General features: G+C 44.3%; 1 protein-coding gene across 1 annotated transcript in view; it reads right to left on the reverse strand.

Annotated features, from left to right (window-relative positions):
• The window catches only part of slc45a3 (solute carrier family 45 member 3), a 128764-nt gene extending 125806 nt beyond the window's left edge, over positions 1 to 2958 (reverse strand). The window contains exon 1 of the mRNA XM_043716509.1: positions 2821 to 2958. The gene's annotated coding sequence lies outside the window, so the exon portion shown is untranslated. The remainder of the gene's footprint in view (positions 1 to 2820) is intronic.
• Positions 2959 to 13600: the final 10642 nt, after the last annotated feature.

Here is a 13600-nt window from a genome sequence, read left to right on the forward strand (position 1 = left end):
GCCTACTTGCGGAACGTTTCAGAGAACACCTCTGGGACACCCGGACCAACCAACCCAACCACCCCGTGGCTCAACACTTCAACTCCCCTTCCCACTCCACCAAGGACATGCAGGTCCTTGGACTCCTCCATCGCCAGACCATAACAGCATGACGGCTGGAGGAAGAGCGCCTCATCTTCCACCTAGGAACCCTCCAACCACAAGGGATGAACTCAGATTTCTCCAGTTTCCTCATTTCCCCTCCCCTCACCTTGTCTCAGTTCCAACCCTCGAACTCAGCACCACCTTCCTAACCTGCAATCTTCTTCCTGACGTCTCCACCCCCACTCCGGCTTATCACCCTCACCTCAACCTCCTTCCACCTATCGCATTTCCAAAGCCCCTCCCCCAAGTCCCTCCTCCCTACCTTTTATCTTAGCCTGCTTGGCATACTTTCCTCATTCCTGAAGAAGGTCTCATGCCCGAAACGTCAATTCTCCTGCTCCTTGGATGCTGCCTGACCTGCTGCGCTTTTCCAGCAACACATTTTCAGCTCATTCTACGATCTGATACAAGCTTCAGGAGTGGATTATCCTTCTTGGTTTATACTTGGCCAATATTTATCCGTCAACCAACATCTTCCAAAGAGATTATCTAGCTATAAGCTAGGGGTGGCACAGTGGCTCAGTGGTTAGCACTTCTGCCTCACAGCACTAGGGTCCCAAGTTCGATTCCAGCCTCAGGCGACTATCTGTGTGGAGTTTTCACATTCTCCTTGTGTCTGCGTGGGTTTCCTCCCACAGTCCAAAAATGTGCAGGTCAGGTGAATTGGCCATGCTAAATTGCCCATAGTCTTAGGTGCATTAATCAGAGGGAAATGGGTCTGGGTGGGTTACTCTTCGGAGGGTCGGTGTGGACTGGTTGGGCCGAAGGGCCTCTTTCCACACTGTAGGGAATCTAATCTAACCTAATCATATTGCTGTTTGGGGGAGCTGTGATATTTTCTAAGTCACACTAGTGACTACACAACAAAAGTGCTTCTGTGGCTGTAAAGTGCTTTGACACGGTCAGAGCTAAATCACAGGTTCTATATAAATGAAAGTTTTGCTCTCTGTCTTTCCCTTCCCTGTCGAAGCAGTGATTCTGATCGGCATGAATCCACCAATGACAGTGGTGTTTCAATACTATTCTTGGTGTGCAAGTCCATGTGATTGTTAAAGGGTTGTTGGACCTAAGCACTGGATAGAAGGACAGACTAGAAGATGATCACAATCAAACTCATGCTGTCCTTCCAACCTGTCTGCCCTTCTCAGTGATCGGGTGTGGGAACAGTGGTTGATTAATCTGCCCTTCTCCCCACACTGAATCCTTTGACAAAAGTCCCACTGCTGCCCTCAGCAAGGTTGGCTAACCACCAGCCACAGCCCAAATCAAATCCAACCCCATCTGACAGTGCCTGACAAACCCATAATGTCTACTATCAAGAGAAGGCAGCAGCTACATGGGAACACCACCTTCTGCAAGTTCACGTCCAAGCCACACAGCATCCTGACTTGGAAATATTTTGCCATTCTTTCACCGTCGCTGGGTGAAAATCCAGTAACTGCCTCCCTACCAGCACAGTGGATGGTGTATCTACATCACATGGGCTGCAATGATTCAAGAGAAGCAGCTCCCCACCAGCACCTTCTTAAGGTTGGTGGGTGAACAGTGAATGCTGGCTGAGTGCACATCAACAACATATCACTGACAATTATTTTATTTGTCACAAAACAGAGGTGGAACCGAGGATGCCCCCTTGGTATTCTGTAATACACTCAGTTGACCAACCTTGCATCAACAGATTGCATTCTGAATGCATTTTGTTACGACCACTTTAAAGTCTTCACCCTGGGATACAATGTCTCCACGGACTATTCTATTGTAATTAAGTTGCTGAAGAAACCTATAAAACAGCTCACTGAGCAGCATCGGCCTCTTAGGTTTCAGAATCCTGAAATCTCTTGCCATGAAGCAAAGCAGCCAACAGCCTACAAAACATGATGAAGCAGACGGTCTCATGTATGGAAGGACATCAGCAGCTTCTTATCCAAGGCATAATGGTCTCAGATTCACTGTACTGAGAATTCTCAGTAAGGCTGCTCAGCTGGCTAAGAGACTCACGGAATAATCCCCATCTTTTCTCATTCCACACACTTTTTTTTAACAAATAGAAAAAAACATAAAGTTTTGCATCACATTCACTCGCCACACCTAAACTGCTGCAGCCAAAAACAACTTAAAGATGGAGGGAGGAGAATAGGGTGGGGGGGAAAGAGGTGCCGTAGAATCAACACGGGTTAAAAGGACATTTACGCCGTATCATGAATGCTATCTCGACATCAATATCTGTAAATCTATGGAGAATCTATGCAAACACCGGCAGCACAAGTCAGCCATTGCAACTGATGCACGCGAATCCATACTCCCTCAACTCTGCCTTACTCATTTAGCTTTTGTATTCAAAGGCGAATGTAACGTCACGTTAAAAACACAGTGCAAGCCCCTCTCCAACTGGTATCCTTTTAGGCATCACCACTTGCCGCTCGAACATCAATTGCTTTTTTAAAAAAAAAGAAAGAAAAATCAGTCCCCAAACCTTGGAAGAGAAAGTTTCAGAGAAAGTTCAGGCAGAAGAAACGCTTGAAACCCCCTTGTTAGAAGGTATTTACTTTGAAATCGATGAACAGAAGTGGGCTGAGAAAAAATTGCAACAAGCAGAAATAGATACCTTGGGAAAGGGGAAGGGGGGGGGGAGGTGGAAGAGAGAGGAGGAAGAAACAGATTTGAAACTTCACTCACGGCGCTGCCTGCCTGCGCCCCAATGCGGAATCACCCTCACATGGACTGGCTGCTGTCCGTGGAGTGGTTTTGTTTTGAGCGAGTCGCCGCTCCAGAGAGAGACTGACTCCTGGTTAAAATGTAACCAGTCAGCGGAGGCCCGAGCCTGCGCACTGAGGGCGGAAGGAAGAAGAAAATTGACAAGAGGGTTTTGGAGTTGGGAACGTGTGTGTCTGCCAGGCACTGACCGTGCTCCTGCAGGCATACAGGCTTTGGGGAGGGGTGCCTTGGCTGCAAGGGGGGAGAGCTGCAGGGCAAACTTTACCTTTTTTTTTAAGAGGGGGGGGAGGAAGTGGTTTAAGGAAAAGGGGTTGCTTTTGACAGAGGTTTAAGTCAAACACCAGCCAGATCCAAGAGATGATTTTTCTGGATGAAAAAATATAGAAGCTGCCTTACAGCAGCAAAGTTCCCGTCAGCGGGGCAATATTCACCAAAGGTTAGCTTTTACCGGTTTGCGGGGGTGGGTTGAGTCCACAGGGTTTCGCATCGCTCCCCACCCCACCTTTGGGCAGTTTTACATGCAGAGCTGAGCAAAAGGGATTTCAGTGAGGTTGGGTGAGCAACGGGGACCCATTGGACTTTTGCCAGTGTCCGCAGCCTCACCCCACACTTAAGGTGGCCTGCCAAGTTTGCTGATTTCTCTCTCTCTCTCTCTCTCGATCTCCAGTTTTTGAAAAGGGATTGCGTTGAAAAATGGCTCTTAAGAAAAGAACACAAACCCAGCGAGTTAGTGAACTGCGTTGCAGGAAGGGGCGATGGAAATGGATCCGGTGACAACTTTTGATAGAGAGTGGGACAAATACTTACAGAGAAAACCTGGGAGCGGGGAGTTCTGGTTAAGTAAGGGAATCTGGAAATCTACCTCCACCAAGATGTTGTTGAGACTGGGTCAGTTTAGAACTGCGAGACATTGCTGGCGAAGCTCACCAGGTCTGGCAGCATCTGTGGAGAAACACAGTCAGGGTTTTGGGTCCCAATGACCTGCAGAGTTTCTCCAGAAATTTCTGTTCCCGATGCTCGGCGTGTGCAGCCCCTTGTTTCTTTTTTTTTAAATCGAGAATAACATCTTCGTTAGGGAGGGTTTATGATGAAATCCCTACAGTGTGGAAAGCAGGCCATTCGGCCCATCGAGTTCACACCGACCCTCCAAACGAGCAACCCACCCAGACCCATTCATTTACCCTTTCACCTTACACTACAGACAATTTAGCATGGCCAATTCACCTGACCTGCATATCTTTGGACTGTGGTAGGAAACCAGAGCATCTGGAGGGAACCCACGCAGACACGGGGAGAACGTGCAAACTCCACACAGACAGTTGCCTGAGGTGGGAATTGAACCCCGGTCTCTGGCACTGTGAGGCAGCAGTGCTAACCACTGTGCCACCATGCCACCCACGGCTAATCCATGGCCTCATTCCTGATGAAGGGCTCCAGACCGAAGCGTCAATCTTCCTGCTCCTGGGATGCTGCCTGACCGGCTGTGCTTTTCCAGCAACACACTCTCAACTCTGATCTCCAGCATCTGCAGACCTCACTGTCTCCATGGCAAATCCAGCCAACCTTCTCATACCTGGACACTATGAGCAATTTAGCATGGCCATTCCACCTAGCCTGCTCATTTTTGGACTGGGCACTCAGCAGAAACCCACGCAGACACGGGGAGAACACATGCATCCTCCACATAGAGGGTCTCCCAAGGGTGGAACCAGTGTGAACCACTGAGCCACAAGATGACTGGAAAGGACCTGCAGATAAATTCATGAAATGGTGCTTCAGAGGCTGAATGGTCTACTCCTGTCCAAAGTGGCGCTAAGTGGGGTCACGAGATATAATTTTGGGGTCACCAGTGCTGAGGCGAGAATGGCTGCCAATGGTGTGGACCAAGTTATAACAGCTGGGCACACACTCCGACAGGCCCTCACTCCCCAGTTCTCACTGAGGTGTCACATCAATTTTCCAGCCATGAAATGGAGTTATGGGCGGAAAGCACTGGTCTAAGAGCAGGGAATGATTGCAATAACAATTCAAAGAACCAGCCATGTGGGATGGGTGGGGTGATTGCACAAGGCAATGGGGAATGGTGTACTTCACTCAGACCCAAACCTCTCAAATAAAATCTAAGACTTAAGTCATCCTTACTTTGGTCTAAAATCAGGATTCTCCAGATGCTCTTGGGATATGGGCACCATGGCTGGGCCAGCATCCCTGGAGAAGATCGTAGTGAGCATGCATCTTGAATTGTGCCAGTCCATGTGCTGTAGGTAGACCCACAATGCTTCTGCCAAATCCAAAGGCTGCATGTTCGCAATCTAAAGCACAAATTGTGAACAGCTATTCCAGTGCAGTACTCGGAGATTTCTAAATCAGCAGCAGTGCAGCTCTGTGTACCTGAATTGCTGCATTTTTCAACATAACAACAATAATTGTAGTTTAAAAGATTGACTGGCAGTGCCTTATGAGGACTGGCAGTGTCATCATAATTAGATGTGAAGGAAGTACCATTTTTTGATACTTCAAATAACACTATAAATATATAAATGTCCATTTTCACTTTCATATCTTATAGAATTGTAGGACAGGGGATATAGGGCCATAACCAAGCTTTCTCTCCCTTTACCATCTTTGGTGTTCTAGAGTTACTATTGTGACTTATGCCGTGATATAGGGAAACAGCCCTTCAGTCTAACTCATCTATGCCAACCAGATATCCTCGATCATGCTAGTTCTATCTGCCAGCATTTGCCCCATATTCCCCAACCCTTCCTATTCATATACCCATCCAGATATCTTTAAAACATTGTAATTGTACCAGCCTCACCACTTGCTCCAACAGCTCATTCCATACACACACCATCCTCTGCGTGAATCAATTGTCCATTAGCTCCCTTTTAAGTATTTCCCCTCTCACTTTAAACCAAGCCCTCTTCTTTTGGACCCCTCTACCCTGGGGAAAAGACTTTGGCTGTTCACCCTGTCCACGTCCCTCATGATTTTATAAACTTTTAAAAGGTCACCCCACAACAACCGATAACTATAGGACAAATTAGCCAGGTCTATAATTAACAATGACAGTGTAGGGATGAAACCATGGTATTAGCTGCACCACATAATAATCTGGCTAACTGACACCTTATAACCATCTTTGTGCCTGTCAGTGAGCGATTGGTCTAATTTCACAGAAGGGTACTGCATGATCTCACTACCCACACAATAAGGGGAGATAGACACTCACCAGTGGTCTATTGGACACTCAGCCAGGATTCACAGCCAGTTCCCACTTACAGGACTGACTGGAATAGATTCACCACCTTCTGACTCGGAGACTGGAATGTTAGCAATAAGTCAAAAGGCTCACTCCCCAATAAAGCTGGTGATTTTGACAGCTTTACAGATTTGGATTTCCGTGACTAATGCTGCGGAACCAGGCATTTCTTTTATGGGTCTGCTTACATTTCCAGGGTGAGTTCTGTGCATTTCAATGTCAGTTTCATAATGTAACCAGGTACACGTGCAGAACCAGGTCTGTATTCATCACTCAGATTGCCCCACCCAGCTAGTTTCCACTATATCATTAGGCCTGTACTCTGTTGATTATTTTGCTGATTTTTAATTTTCCTCTTTGCTATAAAGTGAAATGCATTGTAGTGCTGCAATAGCTGCTGTATTTGGAACTCAGCTGTAGCTGGAGGACAGCAGGAGCACTTTCAGGAGGAGCTCAAAGCATCCCTGAAGTGATCAACCATCCCCTTCAACTCATGGGAGAACCTGAGCCTGTGATCGATCAAAATGACGAAGGTTTATTTGAGAAGGCATCAAACACATCAAGAGACTTCACTGAGAAAGCTGCAGAGCTAAAGTCAAAATATCAGAGGGAGCACACAAATCTCCAAAAAAGGTCACCCTCCCAAACTTCCAGAACCATCCGACGTACGTGTTGCAGTCTGCAGATGACATCAGCTATCTCAGAACACATCAAAGCAGAGTAGAAGCAAGGAATCCTCAGTGCTGAGGTACTGCCTAAGGAGAAAAAGGAAGTGCTGCTACATCACCAGCCTCCATCAACAGGTATTCAGAATGAATCAAAATCAAGAGCAGACCTATGTCACTCAAGGAACTCATGATCCTTGAAGATCATGGATCTCCAAGTGCAGCATTCTGGGACCCAGGCACCACAAAGTAAAAATGTCCTTGCAAGTAGCAACTCAGCCACAAAACTTCATTGTCTCTTCTGTTTGGAATATAAATTAGAAGCTTGGGGAATATGAGACTTACTGGTTGTAACCCTGCACAATAACTCTGACGTTCTGTTCAGTCAGCAGCTGCCACAGTGAAATTCATGAGACTGTGTCCTGTTAAAGTCATTTCTCTTAAGGTCATTGCCAGTTTGTTACAATACCTTTCTGAAATTTATAAGATCCTGAAACTGTGCTATACAGTCAGTTCTGATATAACGCAATAGTTCTCACCTTATACAAAGATCGCATAATAGGTATGCCATTTAAACTAATGGGACCAGAACCATTTTATAGCCAATACCGGTAAGAAAAGTTCCATTCTACAAATAATGGCTTAAATTCTTCAATTGCATTCAGGCCGATTCATGTTGAAGAAGCACGCATTATAGCAGAACCGACTGTATTCACATGCATTATGTATATATTTGTAATTAGAATATTTCCTTCCATACTTATCTTACAACAGAATAAGACATTAAACCACATATGGAGGATAAGGAAGACTGAGTTTGTGCCATAAAGAGCATAAATGGAGAGAAAAGATTATTTGAGTGAGGACTTTTGAAACAATTTAAAACTGCACAAATTTCACTGCAACTAACTACAGCAGAAGCCTTTTATATTACAGAAACACACTACATTATCCATGTAGCCCACAGTTAGTGTAACAAAGAGTAATGTGTTATCCTTGAGCCTTTCAATAATCTTGAGAATGCAAGAAAATGTGGTTACTCAAATGACAGGAGTACTTTCATTCCTTATGTTTCCTTCTTGTAAACTAAAAAATTCCTGATGGTAATATATCGTGAAAGTGAAATGATGCAGTGAGTCATACTGCTCGTGTCCCAGAATCCATAATTCATAACTGACTGCACTCTAAAGGTATCCACACATCGTAAAACACTTTGGGATTTCCTGAAAATGTGATAAAGCACGACATAAATCTTTCTCTCCCCTGCAGTCGATGACAAATCCAAAGACAAAGCTGACCACTTTTGCTGTTCACAATTCACTTCCAAATATAATCCATTCATAAAGAAAATAGGATCAGCGTGGTGCAAGAAAGTGCTCAAGTTTGCTAATAAGATATAAATATTCCAGAACACTGAAATGTTACTTTTTGTCTGAATTGCTACAATTCTTTCTTAAACTTTAGCTATATTGGAGAGACCTCTACATTCAGGGAAGAATACTAGCAAAATTGTCAGGACAATTCCCTGCCCTGAAGCTCCTTCTCCATAATGCAGTCCTTGGAGACATGGGATGAGTTACTCCCACTCAAGAGTTATGGATCCTGTAGTCCAAAACTTGATCCACACTACTGCCATAGTTGGGGCAAAGATGTCAGGACAATTCCCTACTTTGAGTAATGAGTTAGTTTTTATATAAAGAACGACCTCAATTATCCGAATGAGACGTGCGAGGAGTATTTTGCTTGGATAACTGATTGTTTGGATAATGGACAAAGTTTTTCGGAACCTTGAGATCTTGTTCGGATAATCCGAAATTTGGATAATTGATGTTCAGATAACCGAGTTTGTTCTGTATAGAATAGATAAATGGGGTCTTTGTGTGCAGGATCAGGTAGCTAGCTCACCGATTGGACCAGGCTGCATCTCAGGGCTGTTCATGCCCTCTCTTAGTGTTCACTCACTTAGTGCCTACCTGCATTTCACAGTTTTCATACCTTGCCTTGCTGTGTCATGTTAGTTAATGCACTGACACTTCAGCCAGAGTTAAAAGGCTCTCAGCACTGCCGTATTGACATGGCTCTTTGGTGCAGCTCGCTACCAGAGTTCAGCCTGTCCCACTATATGGAGAAAAGTGCTCACCTGCTGGTATGCTCACACTTCTGAGACTAAGAAATGCTTTTGCTCCTTCTGTTCCCAATGTAAGTCATTTCCAGGGTCCCGGGCCCAGCTGCTGCTGGCAAGTGGCTGTCTTATGAAGAAATTGAACTTAAAAATCACACAACACCAGGTTATAGTCCAACAGGTTTAATTGAAAGCACATTAGCTTTCAGAGCGACGCTCCTTCATCAGGTGATAGTGGAGGGCTCAATCCTAACACAGAATTTATAGCAAAAATTTACAGTGTGATGTAACTGAAATTATACATTGAAAAATTGATTGTCTGTTAAGTCTTTCATCTGTTAGAATACAGTGATAGTTTCACTTCTTTCATGTGTAAATCACAAACCTTTTTTTAAAAAAGTTGCATTCTCGGGTTAGCTGTTAACAATGGTGCTAGCTAGACAATATACGGAAGGTGTTGGCCCCCTGTGTTCTGGGTCTATGCCATGATGTTTAGATTGATTCTAATCTAAAAAGTGAGATAACGGAGTTTTACATGAATTCATGCAGTTTTTGAGCAAAGTACAATGTAACCCTGCAAGTACATATTCACCCCACAAAATGTATATGTACATGTGGGTCTTTGTCTGTGTGTGTTGGGGATTGTGGGCTTATGTCCAGGACATGGTGACAGAAATATGCAAGAGCGGGAGCTGAGGACTGCAGGAGTGGGAGGCCATCCTCACTCTGTGGTTGTGGAGGGGACAACCACTTTGAATCTATGTAATACTTGCACTTTCCAGAGAGTGATGGGTGACCTCTGTGGGGTCACTCGGTTGTGCACCCTCAAATACATCAGGAGGGTGACCGATGCCATTGGTGCAGGATCACACCAGTTCATTTTGTTTCCCCATGACGATGTCAGTCCTGCAGCCCAGGCAAACATAGCTGGCTTTCCCCAGAAGCAGGATAGCATTGACTGCCCAATATGGCACTGAGAGGGCAATATCAGAATTCATCCACAAAGGAGTCCTGTTCCATTAATGTTCAGGTGATCGCTATTACTACTTACTCGAAGAGTGTGCCCACTATCCTGCCAGCTGCCAAAATGTCTACTATGTGTATTCTAAGAACCTGTTGCATTTGTGGGGGCAAGTGCCCTGCAAGGCTGCTTACTGGGCAGCAAGCTATACCCTCTGTAAACATGGCTCATGACACCATTGCCCAACCCCGTCATTGATGCAGAGCACAGTTACAACGCTTTATGTGCTTCACTCAGGACCTTATGGAGCAGGCAATGGGGCTGCTGAAGATACAGTTCCACTGCCTGGAGAGGTCCAAGGGTTTGGGGGCATGGGTATTCCATTATAGTCCTGGTGTGCTGCACTCTGAAACATTGAAGCAAGCAAGGAGGCAATGTGCTGGTGCTGAGCAACAGGGGAAATGTGAGCTGTCCTCCAAGGTGGAGGATGAGGGAGTTCTCCTTGTGTATTACAGAGCTCAGCGATGGTGGATCCTGCAAGTCAAACATAACCTGATTGATACCTGGTTCCAGAGAATGAGAGCCAGATGGAGTAGATCATCGTGGAATATTATATAGTGGTTAGCAGTCATGCCAGCATTTAGTTTGCATTGCATGTGGGAACTGTAAACTCTGATGGCATTGATTGTGCTCCCTTTTGATGGCTGTCAATAAAACCTCCTGTTTGCACTTGCCCAATTATTTCCCAGTGTGTGATATTTTCCCTATTGGCTGTAGATGCCTTGAATACAGAATAGCAGTGACTCAGAGAGAGTGTGCAAACGGGATTAACTACGAGCAGGTAGTCCATATTTATTCAGAGATATGGGCATCTCTGGCTGGCCCTGCACATCTCTAATTGTCCAGAGGTCGGTTAAGAGTCATAGAGTCATAGAAATGTACAGCACAGAAACAGACACTTCAGACCAACTTGTCCATGCTGACCAGCTATCCTAACCTAATCTAGTCCCATTTGCCAGCACTTGGCCCATATCCCTTCAAACCCTTCCAATTCATATACCCATCCAGATGCATTTTAAATGTTGCAATTGTACTAGCCTCCATTAGTCCTTCTGGAAGCTCATTCATTACATGCACCTTAGGTCCCTTTTACATCTTCCCCCTCTCACCCCACACCTATGCCCTCGAGTTCTGGACAACCCCATCCCAGGAAAAAAACTTTGTCTATTTACCCAATCCATGCATCTCATGGTTTTATAAACCTCTATAAGGTCACCCCTCAGCTTCCAATGCTCTGGGAAAACAGCCTCAGCTCATTCAGCCTCTCCCTATAGCTCAAATCCTCCAACCCTGGCAACATCCTTGCAAATCTTTTCAGAACCTTTTCAAGTTTCACAACATCATTCTGATAAGAAGGAGACCAGAAGTGCATGTAATATTCCAAAAGTGACCTAGCCAACATCCTGTACAGCCACAACATGATTTACCAACTCCAATGCTCAATACTCTGGCCAATAAAGCATAACAAGTGCCTTCTTCACTATCCTATTGACCTGCAACTCTACTTTCAAGGACTTGCACTCCAAGGTTTCTTTGCTCAGCAACATTCCCAAGGACCTTATCATTAAGTGTATAAGTCCTGCTAAGGTTTGCTTTTTCAAAATGCACTACCTCACATTTATCTAAATTAAACTCCATCTGTCACTCCTCAGCCCATTGGCCCATCTGATCAACACCTCTATGGGCCTGGAGTCACAGGAGAGCCAGACCAGGTAAGGACAGCTTTGGACATGAGGGATGACGCAGGGTAGTTGATGAGACGATTTTGGTAAGAGGCAGCAAGAAATCCCATTGGGCCTTGCTGTGAGAATCCCTCTAAAAACTTCACTGCAACTTGCACTTAAGCCAAAAACAAAAGCAAGATTCAGCCCATAGAATGTCAACAGAAAAGTGTATAAGTGGGGAAATTGTGCCAATTTGACAGGTGAAGAACGATTCTGAGGTGTATCAAAATGTCTACTGCAGCTGCAAAACATATGGAGCCTTTTGTCAGAAAGTCTTTATTAGACCCCTCATTTGGCTAAATAAAGCGCATGGCACGAATCAACATACAAATGATTATGGTCCAAATGGACAAGAAAATAACATAATGTTCACAACAGGAAATGAGGCAGAGCTGTGATCATCCTGGTACTTTTCATTAAAAGGAAACAAACCTGACTGATGAAGAGTCATCCAGACTCAAAAGGTTAGCTTGCTTTCTCTCCACAGATGCTGCCTGACGCGTTGCAAACTTCTGCATTTGTTGTTTTCAGTTTTGACAACTTCTGGTCTTGAAGAAGTGTCTCTGGACTTGAAATGTTAACTCTGCTCTCTCTCTCTGTCTCTCTCTCTCTCTCTCTCTCTCTCCACAGATGCTGCCAGCCCTGCTGTGATTTTCCAGCAATTTTTTTGTTTTTGTTTTTAACTTCAAATTTTGGCCTTACGTCTGCAATTCAGTCTCAATGATCCTCAGTTTTAATCATTTATCTCTCCTCTCCAGCTCGGTATGAATATCAGTACAAAGATACCCAGGTATAATGCTTGGCTACCTCTCTTGACTATTGCCCCTTTTCCTCGTCTGGGTTTTGTGCATTCACCCCATTCAATTTCCCTGCCATTGCTCAGTTTCTGTGTGTCACATTCATTCTCTTTCCTCCAGTCAGCACAACTCATCATGTTTGGACTCAGGGAATTCCTGTATTACTGAAGGTATCCTCATAATGAAAGCTACCCTCCCCTCCCAGTAAGGTATCACAATTATTGACGTAGAGTCTAAAACATCCCCTGCAATCTGACAATTGACTTCGGTTCACTGGGCAGAATCCAAGAAAGAAAAAGGGAGAAATGTTTGGAATATTCATTATAGTTTTTATGCCTTGTTTGTAATGATACATTTTCTCTGGCCTTTGTCCATTTTCCTGATTGCAAACCAAATAATCTTTAAATTGCTTCAATCACTCAATCATTAAATTGAATGAGTGAGTTTCCTGCTTTCAAAACAACAGAGGCCAATCCTTTTCTAAGCCTTTTAAACATTTTACATAAACAATGTCAAATATTCCTTCTCAAATAAAAGCAAATGATCCTGGTCTATGAATATTTTGGATTAGGAATGATGGATTACAGAACAGAATGAGCCACAGGACCCTGAGTTTTGGTTACTTTCCCAAAGTAGTGTGTTTCTTCATTTGGTAAAGTTTTCCAGAATCAATTAAGTCATTTTTATGTGACACAAATATAATGTAGCAGCCACATAGCATCAGTTGCTGCCCTAACTTCCTTTCAGTGGGAACTACAGGAGACTGGCAATCACGAGCATCTTTGAAATGTGTGTCCGTGAATTTTTGTTGAGCTCAGTACTTTCTGAAAACAGAGAGATATATTTGTAATATTGGTCCCTGTATTGTACAGGAGAGATCACTTTCTCTATGGTACCTGGAACTAACATCCAAACAGGCGGAGAGAAGCACAGAGGAATAAAATAAGCATTATATACAAAAATATCTTAATATAGACAAATTCTGTGTTTAGAATGCTGCTGTGTTAATATAAAGTAAGAACTTACATTTATGTAGTGCCTTATTACATCCCAGAGTGAATCACAGCATACTTTTTGAAATGCCACTATTGTCCTATAGATAAAATGCAGCACTCCATTTGCATGCAACTCGATTGTATAAACTGTA

Source organism: Chiloscyllium plagiosum, chromosome 26 (genome assembly GCF_004010195.1).
Source record: "Chiloscyllium plagiosum isolate BGI_BamShark_2017 chromosome 26, ASM401019v2, whole genome shotgun sequence".
In the NCBI taxonomy this organism is placed as follows: Eukaryota; Metazoa; Chordata; class Chondrichthyes; order Orectolobiformes; family Hemiscylliidae; genus Chiloscyllium; species Chiloscyllium plagiosum.